Raw genomic sequence first — 13223 nt, forward strand, 5'->3', positions numbered from 1 at the left:
GTATGTATATCAGGGACTAAGGCTGATCCAGGGTGCCAAGTTTCAGACCTGTGCAACCTTCGGAAAGGTCAATGGTCAGCCATTCGGGTGTGTTTTTTGTAATAATTCCTAAAGGCATTGAGTCAGGAGTCTGAATTTTCCGTATGTATATCAGGGACTAAAGCTTATCCCGGGGGCAGAGTTTCAGACCTGTGCAACCTTCGGAAAGGTCAATGGTCAGCCGTTCGGCTGTGTTTTTTGTAATAATTCCTAAAGGCATTAAGCCAGGAGTCTGATTTTTCCGTATGTGTATCAGGGACTAAGGCTGATCGAGGGTATTTTAATCTTTTTTCTACTGTCCTATAATATAAAGTTAACATCTTATAAGGTATATTGATGTACCCTCAGTGTTTGAATTTATAATGATTTCACTGTTTGTATGTGTTTTTCTATTTGTGTCTGTTTTTGTGCGCATTCAGCAGGGATACGGATGTTTTCTGATTTTTTTCATTTTTCTACTGTCCCATAACATAAACCTCACAAATAAAGTTAACATCTTATAAGATATAGTTATATACCTCCATTGTTTGATTTTGCAATGATTTCACTGTTTGGAAAAAAAAAAAACTCCTCACACTCCTCCTCCACTCCTCACACTCCTCCTCTGCCTCTACATGTCACATTATCATTACATCTTTTTTATGCGTTACATTAACGTCATTACTGTGAACTTTTGCACCTGGTGAATATTTCACTGTTACTCACTTCTGCCCAGCTGTACTGCTCTTTCTGTAGTGCTCTTTTCATCTCTTTAAGAAAACATTTATATACTGTGTATATTAAAATTTTGTATGCTTGTTATGCACCGATGACACCAGAACAAATTCCTTGTATGTGCAAATCGTACTTGGCAATAAAGCTCTTCTGATTCTGATTCTGATGTGTTTTTCTATTTGTCTCTGTTTTTGTGTGCATTCAGCAGGGGTATGGCTGTTTTCTGATTTTTTTCATTTTTTTATTGTCCCATAACATAAACCTCCCAAATAAAGTAAACATCTCATAAGATATAGTTATATACCTTCACTGTTTGATTTTGCAATGATTTCACTGTTTGAATGTGTTTTTCTATTTTTGTCTGTTTTTGTGCGCATTCAGCTGGAATACGACTGTTTTCTGATTTTTTTTCATTTTTCTACTGTCCCATAACATAAACCTCACAAATAAAGTTAACATCTTATAAGATATTCTTCGGTACCCCCAGTGTTTGATTTTGCAATGATTTCACTGTTTGTATGTGTTTTTCTATTTGTCTCTGGTTTTGTGCGCATTCAGCAGGGATACGGCTGTTTTCTGATTTTTTTCATTTTTCTACTGTCCCATAACATAAACCTCACAAATAAAGTTAACATCTTATAAGACATACTAATGTACCCTCGTCGTTCCGCTCGTCTTGGGACCCCAAACGACAAATGAAATATTCACACTCCTGCGACCTGTAGAAATGTAGTTCCTCCAAAACTTCCACTCTGGCCAAAGGGTCTAAGACTGTATAGAGTCTGACATGACCTGATTTTCAGTTTTTAGACACAGGACTTTGGGCTTCTTTCCCCCGGCCAAAAAAAACTGCCAAAAACACAGTCTGTAAAATTCAAACGTAAGAAAGGTGGGAAACTGTCTTTTCTTCAATAATTCCTAAAGGCAATGAGCCCGGATGCTGATTTCTCCGTATGTGTATCAGGGACTCCTGGCTGATCCAGGGTGCCAAGTTTCAGACCTGTGCAACCTTCGGAAAGGTCAAAGGTCAGTCGTTCGGGTGTGTTTTTTGTAATAATTCCCAAAGGCATTGAGCCAGGAGTCTGATTTTTCCGTATGTGTATCAGGGATTTAGGCTTATCCCGGGTGCAGAGTTTCAGACCTGTGCAACCTTCGGAAAGGTCAATGGTCAGCCGTTCGGGTGTGTTTTTTGTAATAATTCCGAAAGGCATTGAGCCAGGAGTCTGATTTTTCCGTATATGTATCAGGGACTAAGGCTGATCCAGGGTGCCGAGTTTCAGACCTGTGCAACCTTCGGAAAGGTCAAAGGTCAGCCGTTCGGGTGTGTTTTTTGTAATAATTCCTAAAGGCATTGAGCCAGGAGTCTGATTTTTCCGTATGTGTATCAGGGATTTAGGCTTATCCCGGGTGCAGAGTTTCAGACCTGTGCAACTTCGGAAAGGTCAATGGTCAGCCGTTCGGCTGTGTTTGTCGTAATAATTCCTAAAGGCATTAAGCCAGGAGTCTGATTTTTCCGTATGTGTATCAGGGACTAAGGCTAATCCAGGGTGCCGAATTTCAGACCCGTGAAACCTTTGGAAAGGTCAGAGGTCAGCCGTTTGGGTGTGTTTTTTGTAATAATTCCTAAAGGCATTGAGTCAGGAGTCTGATTTTTCCGTATGTATATCAGGGACTAAGGCTGATCCAGGGTGCCAAGTTTCAGACCTGTGCAACCTTCGGAAAGGTCAATGGTCAGCCATTCGGGTGTGTTTTTTGTAATAATTCCTAAAGGCATTGAGTCAGGAGTCTGAATTTTCCGTATGTATATCAGGGACTAAAGCTTATCCCGGGGGCAGAGTTTCAGACCTGTGCAACCTTCGGAAAGGTCAATGGTCAGCCGTTCGGCTGTGTTTTTTGTAATAATTCCTAAAGGCATTAAGCCAGGAGTCTGATTTTTCCGTATGTGTATCAGGGACTAAGGCTGATCGAGGGTATTTTAATCTTTTTTCTACTGTCCTATAATATAAAGTTAACATCTTATAAGGTATATTGATGTACCCTCAGTGTTTGAATTTATAATGATTTCACTGTTTGGATGTGTTTTTCTATTTGTGTCTGTTTTTGTGCGCATTCAGCAGGGATACGGATGTTTTCTGATTTTTTTCATTTTTCTACTGTCCCATAACATAAACCTCACAAATAAAGTTAACATCTTATAAGATATAGTTATATACCTCCATTGTTTGATTTTGCAATGATTTCACTGTTTGGAAAAAAAAAAAACTCCTCACACTCCTCCTCCACTCCTCACACTCCTCCTCTGCCTCTACATGTCACATTATCATTACATCTTTTTTATGCGTTACATTAACGTCATTACTGTGAACTTTTGCACCTGGTGAATATTTCACTGTTACTCACTTCTGCCCAGCTGTACTGCTCTTTCTGTAGTGCTCTTTTCATCTCTTTAAGAAAACATTTATATACTGTGTATATTAAAATTTTGTATGCTTGTTATGCACCGATGACACCAGAACAAATTCCTTGTATGTGCAAATCGTACTTGGCAATAAAGCTCTTCTGATTCTGATTCTGATGTGTTTTTCTATTTGTCTCTGTTTTTGTGTGCATTCAGCAGGGGTATGGCTGTTTTCTGATTTTTTTCATTTTTTTATTGTCCCATAACATAAACCTCCCAAATAAAGTAAACATCTCATAAGATATAGTTATATACCTTCACTGTTTGATTTTGCAATGATTTCACTGTTTGAATGTGTTTTTCTATTTTTGTCTGTTTTTGTGCGCATTCAGCTGGAATACGACTGTTTTCTGATTTTTTTTCATTTTTCTACTGTCCCATAACATAAACCTCACAAATAAAGTTAACATCTTATAAGATATTCTTCGGTACCCCCAGTGTTTGATTTTGCAATGATTTCACTGTTTGTATGTGTTTTTCTATTTGTCTCTGGTTTTGTGCGCATTCAGCAGGGATACGGCTGTTTTCTGATTTTTTTCATTTTTCTACTGTCCCATAACATAAACCTCACAAATAAAGTTAACATCTTATAAGACATACTAATGTACCCTCGTCGTTCCGCTCGTCTTGGGACCCCAAACGACAAATGAAATATTCACACTCCTGCGACCTGTAGAAATGTAGTTCCTCCAAAACTTCCACTCTGGCCAAAGGGTCTAAGACTGTATAGAGTCTGACATGACCTGATTTTCAGTTTTTAGACACAGGACTTTGGGCTTCTTTCCCCCGGCCAAAAAAAACTGCCAAAAACACAGTCTGTAAAATTCAAACGTAAGAAAGGTGGGAAACTGTCTTTTCTTCAATAATTCCTAAAGGCAATGAGCCCGGATGCTGATTTCTCCGTATGTGTATCAGGGACTCCTGGCTGATCCAGGGTGCCAAGTTTCAGACCTGTGCAACCTTCGGAAAGGTCAAAGGTCAGTCGTTCGGGTGTGTTTTTTGTAATAATTCCCAAAGGCATTGAGCCAGGAGTCTGATTTTTCCGTATGTGTATCAGGGATTTAGGCTTATCCCGGGTGCAGAGTTTCAGACCTGTGCAACCTTTGGAAAGATCAAAGGGTGTGTTTTTTGTAATAATTCTTAAAGGCATTGAGCCAGGAGTCTGATTTTTCCGTATGTGTATCAGGGACTAAGGCTGATCTAGGGTGCCGAGTTTCAGACCTGTGCAACCATCGGAAAAGGTCAATGGTCAGCCGTTCGGGTGTGTTTTTTGTAATAATTCCTAAAGGCATTAAGCCAGAAGTCTGATTTTTCCGTATCTAGGGTGCCGAGTTTCAGACCCGTGCAACCTTTGGAAAGGTCAAAGGGTGTGTTTTTTGTAATAATTCCTAAAGGCATTAAACCAGGAGTCTGATTTTTCAGAAAAAAGAAAAAAATCCGAAAACAGCCTTATCTCGGCTGGATGCGCACACAAACAGACACCAATAGAAAAACACATCCCAACAGTGAAATCATTGCAAAATCAAACACTGAGGTTACAGAAGTATATCTTATATGATGTTAACTTCATTAGTGAGGTTTATATTATGGGGGACAGTAGAAAAAAGAAAAAAATCCGAAAACAGCCTTACCTCAGCTGAATACGTCCAGTGAAAGTAAAATCATAAACTACTGATTAAAAAAATAAGGATTTTATACTTCATCAAAAAATGTTACCCTATTGTTTGTTGCAAAAAGTGAACTTTGACCCTATATTCCTCCAAAACGTATACAGTAAAAGTACTCCATACTACTAGAATATGAAGTATAAGTGGTACTGAGTTCAGTGAAAGTGAAATCATACACTACTAATACAAATTATGGATTTTAAACTTCATCAAAAACGGTTATTCACACAGGTCATACAAAACATCTAGCTTATGTTTGATTTGATGTAATTATTTTACATGAAATCACTATAATATGATAGGGTTAGGGTTAGTTTTGATAAATTATTTAACCTTTTTCTTTTTCAGTACATTGTGACTGATGTTGATGAGGTCGAGGTCTTCAGCGTCTGAGGCTGTGTCTTTGACAGTCAGGATGAATTGAGCCCCAAACAAAGTGAAACATTGTGTTTACCTGTAATTGCACCTGTGTAAACAAAACCAGACTTTTGTTTGGGTTCACGTAGAGGGCAAGTCTTTGAAGTCCCTCAAGATGCCTGTTTGTTTTTTTTACTCAAAGGAGTGAATGTGTGTATGAGCCTCTTTGTAGGTGTAGGTGCCTGTGTATCATGTCGATTTGAACTTGATGTGAGAACAAGAAGTGCCTGGAGTTGCACATACACACACACACACACACACACACACACACACACACATTTATTCCTAAACCCACATTCACACCATACTATGATATCCCTAAAATACACCCACATCATTTTAGCTTCAGATATTGATTGAATAGTGTGTTATATGATAATGAAAAATGTTGATATTCCCTGACAGTGGAAAATAACTTCACCTACACCAAATTTGAAGCAATTTGCATCAACACAGCCAAAGATATCCTTAAAACAAAAAATCCAAAAGCACAAAGAATGCAGAGGATTAATCTGTAATGTTTTTATTACAAAAAATCTTGGAAGCGAACATTTCTGCCATGCATGTATGGTGAAACAAAGGGGCAGTTTATTTCAACTACTACTGTAGCTTTAAGATAATTATCGACCATCATCACACTCCAACGCAACGTAGTTCCCCACCACAGCAGCAGCGGATTAATATCCAAGACGTGAACAGGTTAGTGTCTGCTCAGTAGGTGGATGAGCATGTAATGGAGTTGCAGCATCAGTCGCTGACCAAGGAATTACTGGGGAAGTTGGTGGTAGAGGGAGGCTATTGACATGTCACAGGAAGATGCTCAAAAATGTAGAGGTAAGTGAAAGTGTATTATTATAATGAGCTAAACAGCAGGCCATTGCTAAAATGTGTTCGTTAATTACAGTAACTACGTCTTTTCACTCATTGAAAATACATACATACACATGTATTTAAACACACACGCATTAATCGAAATATAGTTAATAATAATATATGCACACGTAAATGTTCCATGCTCTTTTTTTTCTTTTTCGCTTTGCTGTTTTTTGCGAAAGTTTAGTGTTTAAATGCAGTCAGTATCCTATCTCTGAGATGGTGTTGTCTGCGACGTTACACGGGAGCCAGACTTTCCGTCTGAACAGTTCCACTGTGAGAACCGATGTCCTCTCACCCGGCCCCGCCGCTGCAAAGCTCCCGTTTTCGCGGAACCGCTTGCTGTGTTTCGGCTGCGTCTTCGGTTGTGAGGACTGTGGGTCACATTGCTGATCTGTTCAGAGAGCTTCGCTGGTGCTGCTGCTGCAGGTATCCTGTCTATTTAACAAGTAGGCTATACACTAAATATATCCCTCTATTCTTAAAAATTAGGTCCACTCTGAATGTTGATACGGTGTTGTAATTATTATTTTTTTTTTATGACAGTCTTTTCCATTCTTACAACGCACAGTTAACGTGACTGGATTCTGCTTTATCCGGGGAAAGAGGTTGACCCTCAGGCTTTGGACACCTACAGTATTTAGTTGATGACAACCCTTCCTTAACCCTCAGGCTTCATTATGATTCATTTCCACTGTGTTAGTGCATATGGCACACTTTCTTGTAAGAAGGTCTCTTGGCGAATTGGAATTCAAATGAAAACATTTTATTAATAGATCAATAGAACACTGAACATTGTTTTCACCATACACTTGAGTATATGGCAGGAATGTTCACTCCCAAGAATTGTTGTCATAAAAGATTAATACTTTTGTCCTGCATCAGTCCTCCTCAAAACCACCAATCATTTCCATATTACAAATGTCCTCTTTTCAAATTAACATGTTTTATCTGATGCTACACAAAACTAACAATGCTTCAAAGTTAATATTGTGGGTAATCTTTGACATATTCAAGACTGATTAAAAAAAAATAGCCCAGCCACCCAACATTTGTCATATCTGTTGCCAGTACAACCCATGAAATGCTCATTTGTACTTGTCAGGAAGTCACTGCAGCTCTGACCTTGTAACCTAAATATGTTTCTGCTTCGAAATCACTTTGTTTCATACATGAGGCTAATGTCTGGCGGATTATACCAATCTTAGCCAATCTTCATCACTAAGTTTTATGTTAAATCCTGATTCCCATCTTTTTTTTTAATGTATTTTGTAGCATTTTCTTATATAGTCCCAATATAATTCTAATTGTGGTTTCTTTGTATGCGTTGATTATGATGATCTGGATCACACTATTCACTTCTCAGGAGGGGTCCATCCTGATCTCTTTCATATAGTAGTCTCTAAGTTGCAGGAATCCACAGAATTCATGATTGATTATCTAAATCCTTTTTTTCTGTCATATTTTGGAAACTCTCAAGCTGTCATCTTTCACCAAAACACACCATGCTGTGATTCCCTTGGTTGTTCACTGTTTAAATCCTATATCGTACCTAGTCGGTGTAAAATTGCTATCATATTCAATAAATTAGTGTCTTTCTGTATCTTATATTTTTTTATTATGCTGAACCATATTTTGTATGTGAACATCGTGATTGTGTCTATTTGGTTTTGAATCTTCTTGTATGTTTCTTTATCCCCAATTATATTCTGTACTGGGTTTTCTCCAAACTCTTTTTCTATTTCATTTCACTGTGTCTGGTTTGCACCAACCTACAATATATCTCAATTGGGCCGCATGGTAGTATTCCTTTAATTTTGGAAGTCTCATCCCTCCTTCTTCTTTAGGCAGCTGGAGAGTTTCCAGTCTTATCGTGGGTCTTTTGCCACCCCAACTAAACTTTGATATAATTTTATTCCAGCTCATAAATTGGGGTTTGGGGGACCTCTACTGGTAGGGCTTGGAATAGGTATAAGGGTCAGGGTCAGCGAGTCGGCAGCACCCACAGCAACAACTTTGGCTCTTTCTCTCCCACTCCTGAATTCCCCGCTCCATAGCCTGATGATGATCATGAAACACCTTTTGTAGAGAGAAAAAGAAAAGAAAAGCTTGTTATAAAATAAATATATATAAATATATATATATATTATAAAATGACGACAAACCCACACCATAGCTTCCCCCCAAACATTTATGACCTTCCCCAAAGTTTCATCTTGGAATACCCATGGCATCCAATCAAATTCTTTTAGAGCCCAACAAATTAAATTCTTGTTGAAAACTGACTTTGACATATTATGTTGTCAAGAACTGAGACTGAACACAAGTAAAGAGTAAAGGTATCCAGCATGTGGAACAAAGGTCTAAGTGTAATTTCTATTGGCGAAAGTAAAGCTGATGGTGTGGGGATCTTTTTTCTAAAACTGGTGATGTCACTATTATTCGTAAAACGAATGATTTCCTAATTTAATTCCTTGTAGATTGCTCATGTTGGATTGTTTTTACCGAGGAGAAAAAATACGAACGATACACGTGTACACCTCTCATGAGAGAACAAACATTTTTCAACTTTTTAAAAGACTTAAAGAACCGCTATTGGTCGGATACAAATTTATTTTATGTGGCGACTTTAACACTGTCATCGATGTAAACGACAGAGTGAGCTCTAAAGTCTTGAAACTCAGCTCTGATGGTAATCGCTGGACTCAATTCAATGCTTATGTAGACTAATTGTGATCTTAACAAGTCCTGGCAAATTAAAGTAGGCACAAGGCACCATGACGTCCAATCTGAAGCAGCATCCTGCAATTTGTCTTCTTATGTCATCACTTTTTTTCAAAGGATGTATGTTACAGTATTTTAAATAAAATACACATAATGGAAATATATTGGTACAAAATCTGAAGGAATTTTTCATCATCTCCAGAAAAGCGCATATTTTGTATTTTAAATAGGTATTTTTTTTAATACATGTATCAGAAATACTTCCCATCCCTGCTTAGAGACATTACGTGAAGGTTGAAAATTGTGTCGCTTTAAATAAAACCCATAACATGAGAAAATAAATTGAAGCACAATATATAATGATTATGTATAGAAAATGCACTCTGATTTTCGCAGTTGAAGCACAAGAATCTGGATCTTTACAAAACAAATGTTATCTATCCGCAATTCCTATACTCCTATTCCAAATATGTTTGTGATTTAAACAGCATTTGTCTAGTGTAATTAGTGATACTTTTGCAGTAGTATATTTATTGTGAGACACAATTATACATTTTTCCCAAATCTGTCCATGCCTCATCCATCTCTTCCTCTCCCTTCTTGTCTTCCTCCTCAGCACATGGAGAAGATCTCCATGCTGGCTTTCCATCCAGTTAAGATGCACAGCTGCTATGAGAAGGTGGTGAACCTGAGCCTTTGAGGGTCTGCAGCAACAGTTTGACGTGAGCGGCCCGTCAGTGTTTGTCCAAAGGGCCCAGATCTCCATGAGAGAGGTGAAACCTCAACTACTGACTAACCAGTCTAATATAGGTTATTGGTTAACTGGTTAACACAATGGGAAGTTTCTATGAGAGCTAATCATTTTATTGACACTCATTTTATTTCTTGATCATTTTCCTACACTGTAGCTCCTGTTTGACTAGAGTTTGTCAAATAGTTGAATGATGAGGTTCTGACTGTGGCATTGATCAAGGACACAGTAGAACTAAAGGTGAACATCTTTTGGCGGTTTGATAACTCAGTGGACAGTTAAATAGATATAGTTGTCAAGCCACAATACAGACTGTGGAACTGGGTGTAGTACATTATCACATTATTTCATGGGATATTCCTATATGAGTCAGTTTGTCTGGTGTTACATGCATGTATGTCACAAAGTTAGGTACAAAACTACAAATTGTGTTTTACTAGATGTATGAGCAGATCCTTCATCGGAGTCTCGAGTCTCAGGGTACAGAGGAGCTGTGTAAGATCATCCAGCACTGCCAGGACAGAGTCATTAAGGTAATACACAAAGAAAATTCTTGCATAACATCTACATTAATATCTAATAATATTACACCTGGCATACTCCAGCCCTGGGAGTGAAACTTTTGGTCTGGCCTTGTTTTAGTGTTAAGGAAAATTCAGGTTCAACTTTATCAATTTATTAATTTTTGAGCAAGCGTCCAGGATACCGGGCAATATCCCAGCTTAATCCCTTCTGTGCATCTTCCTCTGATATTTTCAAGCCTCAACTTGCCAGCTCCATGTTTATTTTTATTATATCAAAAAATATGAGTGTGTGGATGAGCTAACTCATGCTTTTGAAGCATGATGATGGTCGCCACAGCGGTCGTCTTCCAGATGGTGTTAGATAGAAAATAAAAACTCCAAACTCAAGGAATAAACACTTGACTTTTGCGAGAACAGGTGAACGTCACATAGTGTACCCTAAGACATTATTGCTCTGGACCATAATCAAGTGGACTGATAAGAGATTACCGGCATCTAGTGAAATGTGCCAGTACACAAATAAAAGTGTCGGTTCTGTGTACTGGACAGTACCGGGCCACTTCTAGTTAATAATTGTACTGTAGTGACAGTGATGGTATTTTATGCACACTTAATGTCTCTTATGTGATCTTATTCTTTCACAAACAAGTGCACAATAAAAATTCACTGGGAATTCTAAACAGCACATTGCAATTTATTCAATTATTATTGAAGTATTGATCAGTAATACAGTGAAAATTAAAGGAAATGTTTAAGGTGTGCGCCCCTAAATGTTCTGCTTGCTCTCCTAAAACATTCAGTTATAGGGGGGGCTACTGTGCTCCTAGTAAAAAGTTAGTCTGGTGACCTGCATACATTGTTCTAAAGGGTGTATGGTCTTAGTTCCTCTTCAGTAGAGCTGCATGTCCACAATGTAAATTTAATTTTACATTTAAATGCAGAGCTGTCAGTCACACCGTGTGTGATTGACAGCTCTGCATTTCATGGTTGCAAAGTTGCAGTTATAGGTGGATTTGTAGTGGACAAGCTATCAGTATCTATCCCTTCTCTTATAACTATGGTTGTTTCTGGTTTCAAAAACTAACATGGTGTTGCCCAAAATACTAAACTCCAACATTTAAACAGGGGAGTCAGTGGCAACCCAAATAGTTGACACTTCCCAACCTTATGAGAACCTGCCTCTCAAAATGGGTTATGGATTCATATTTTATCTCTGACAAATGGAATGATGAAGAAGGCATGACAATATTATGGCTATATCATGACATGAGACAAGATATGATCTTAGAATTTTGATATTATCATATCGTGATCGGGTATTTGTGATGAATTTTCCTGGTTTGAGAATTTTGGAGAAAATCAAGCTCAAAAGTCAAGATTTTGACAATTATTTTGCAACAATTTGTGACTTTGCACTGCCCTCTAGTGGCCTAATATGATTTCCCATGAAATATGTCACCTGCTTTGCATACTACAGCTCCTTATTTTTCCAGTGATCCCCTATATGTCCATATCTACTTTGGACTATAGGAGAAAGTCCATCTTAAATATTAATGCTGACTGAATTCTATTGCAACCATTCCTGAATTTGCACTTCTCCCTACTGGCCGAAACGTGCATTTTTTTAAGGTGGAATCGAAACTTAATGAAAATCGGAAGCGAATGTGGAGCCACCTTCAGCATCATCATGTCATTGTTCCCAATAGAATGAGTGCGCGAGTTTTTGTTTTTTTATGTTAATAAAATGTCAATGTATTAATAATATAAATATAATGATGGTGATGATAACAATAATAATATTAACAGCAATAATAATAATAATATTAATATGAATGATATGATTACAACAATAATGTGTGCTGTGAAAGCAACATTTGTTGAAAAAAACATTGTAGAAATATTTTTTTGAAGTTTGATTATGACAAATAACCATACAGTTAACTGAACAAATGAAATGTACATCTTATAAGATATACTTCTGTACTCTCAGTGTTTGATTTTGCAATGATTTCACTGTTTGGATGTGTTTTTCTATTGGTGTCTGTTTGTGTGCTCTATACGCTGAGATAAGGCTGTTTTCGGATTTTTTAAATTTTTCTGCTGTCCCATAACATAAACCTCACAAATGAAGTTAACATCTTAAAAGATATACTTCTCTACCCTCAGTGTTTAATTTTGCAATGATTTCACTGTTGGTTTGTGTTTTACTATTGGTGTCTGTTTGTGTGCGCATTACGCTGAGATAAGGCTGTTTCCGGATTTTTTTCATTTTTCTACTTTCCCATAACATAAACCTCACAAATGAAGTTAACATCTTAAAAGATATACTTCTGTACCCTCAGTGTTTGATTTTTCCAATGATTTCACTGTTTGGGTGTGTTTTACTATTGGTGTCTGTTTGTGTGCGCATTACGCTGAGATAAGGCTGTTTGCGGATTTTTTTCATTTTTCTACTGTCCCATAACATAATCCTGACAAATGAAGTTAACATCTTAAAAGAATTAGTTCTGTACCCTCAGTGTGTGATTTTGCAATGATTTCACTGTTTGGATGTGTTTTTCTATTGGTGTCTGTTTATGTGCGCATTCAACTGAGATAAGGCTGATTGCGGATTTTTTTCATTTTTCTACTGTCCCATAACATAAACCTCACAAATGAAGTTAACATCTTACAAGATGTGCTTATGTACCCTCAGTGTTTGATTTTTCCAATGATTTCACTGTTTGGATGTGTTTTACTATTGGTGTATGTTTGTGCGCATTCAGCTGAGATAAGGCTGTTTCCGGATTTTTTTCATTTTTCTACTTTCCTATAACATAAACCTCAAAAATGAAGTTAACATCTTAAAATATTTAGATCTGTACCCTCAGTGTGTGATTTTGCAATGATTTCACTGTTTGGATGTGTTTTTCTATTGGTGTCTGTTTGTGTGCGCATTCAACTGAGATAAGGCTGTTTGCGGATTTTTTTCATTTTTCTACTGTCCCATAACATAAACCTCACAAATGAAGTTAACATCTCAAAAGATTTAGTCCTGTACCCTCAGTGTTTGATTT

The 13223-nt window shown here is 37.4% G+C and overlaps 1 long non-coding RNA gene across 1 annotated transcript in view; it reads right to left on the reverse strand.

Moving 5' to 3' along the window:
* Positions 1 to 7049: 7049 nt before the first annotated feature.
* The window catches only part of LOC131446413 (uncharacterized), a 34666-nt gene continuing 28492 nt past the window's right edge, over positions 7050 to 13223 (reverse strand). Inside the window, exon 3 of the long non-coding RNA XR_009233916.1 lies at positions 7050 to 8247. This is a non-coding gene — a long non-coding RNA (uncharacterized LOC131446413). The remainder of the gene's footprint in view (positions 8248 to 13223) is intronic.

This window comes from Solea solea, chromosome 19, assembly GCF_958295425.1.
Source record: "Solea solea chromosome 19, fSolSol10.1, whole genome shotgun sequence".
In the NCBI taxonomy this organism is placed as follows: Eukaryota; Metazoa; Chordata; class Actinopteri; order Pleuronectiformes; family Soleidae; genus Solea; species Solea solea.